Below are 361 nucleotides of genomic sequence, written 5' to 3' on the forward strand. Positions count from 1 at the left end.
CTATGCCGATATGACGAATGCTTTGAAAAGGGGTCACTGGCATTTTGCTACATCTGTGTTTGTCTAAGCTGTGCAGAGGACAGAAAAGACCAGAAATGACTCAAGACAGTGTGCAGTGCTTTGGAAGTTACCAAGAAGGAAACTAATATTACCGTGACAAATATAAGCTTTTAGGTCTGTAACTCTAAGCTTAAAAAAAGGAAAAGAACAATTGCCGCCAACATTTCAGACACAGGGGAAAGTCACTTTGAGCAGGCACTGAAATACATTACTTCTGTACCACAGGGTAGCTTAGTGGGACTAGAGAACATGGACTAGTTTCTGGAGTTATCATTAAGAATCCATAAGGAATGCTACTAGA

The sequence above is a fragment of the Etheostoma cragini genome, chromosome 18 (assembly GCF_013103735.1).
Source record: "Etheostoma cragini isolate CJK2018 chromosome 18, CSU_Ecrag_1.0, whole genome shotgun sequence".
Taxonomy (NCBI): domain Eukaryota; kingdom Metazoa; phylum Chordata; class Actinopteri; order Perciformes; family Percidae; genus Etheostoma; species Etheostoma cragini.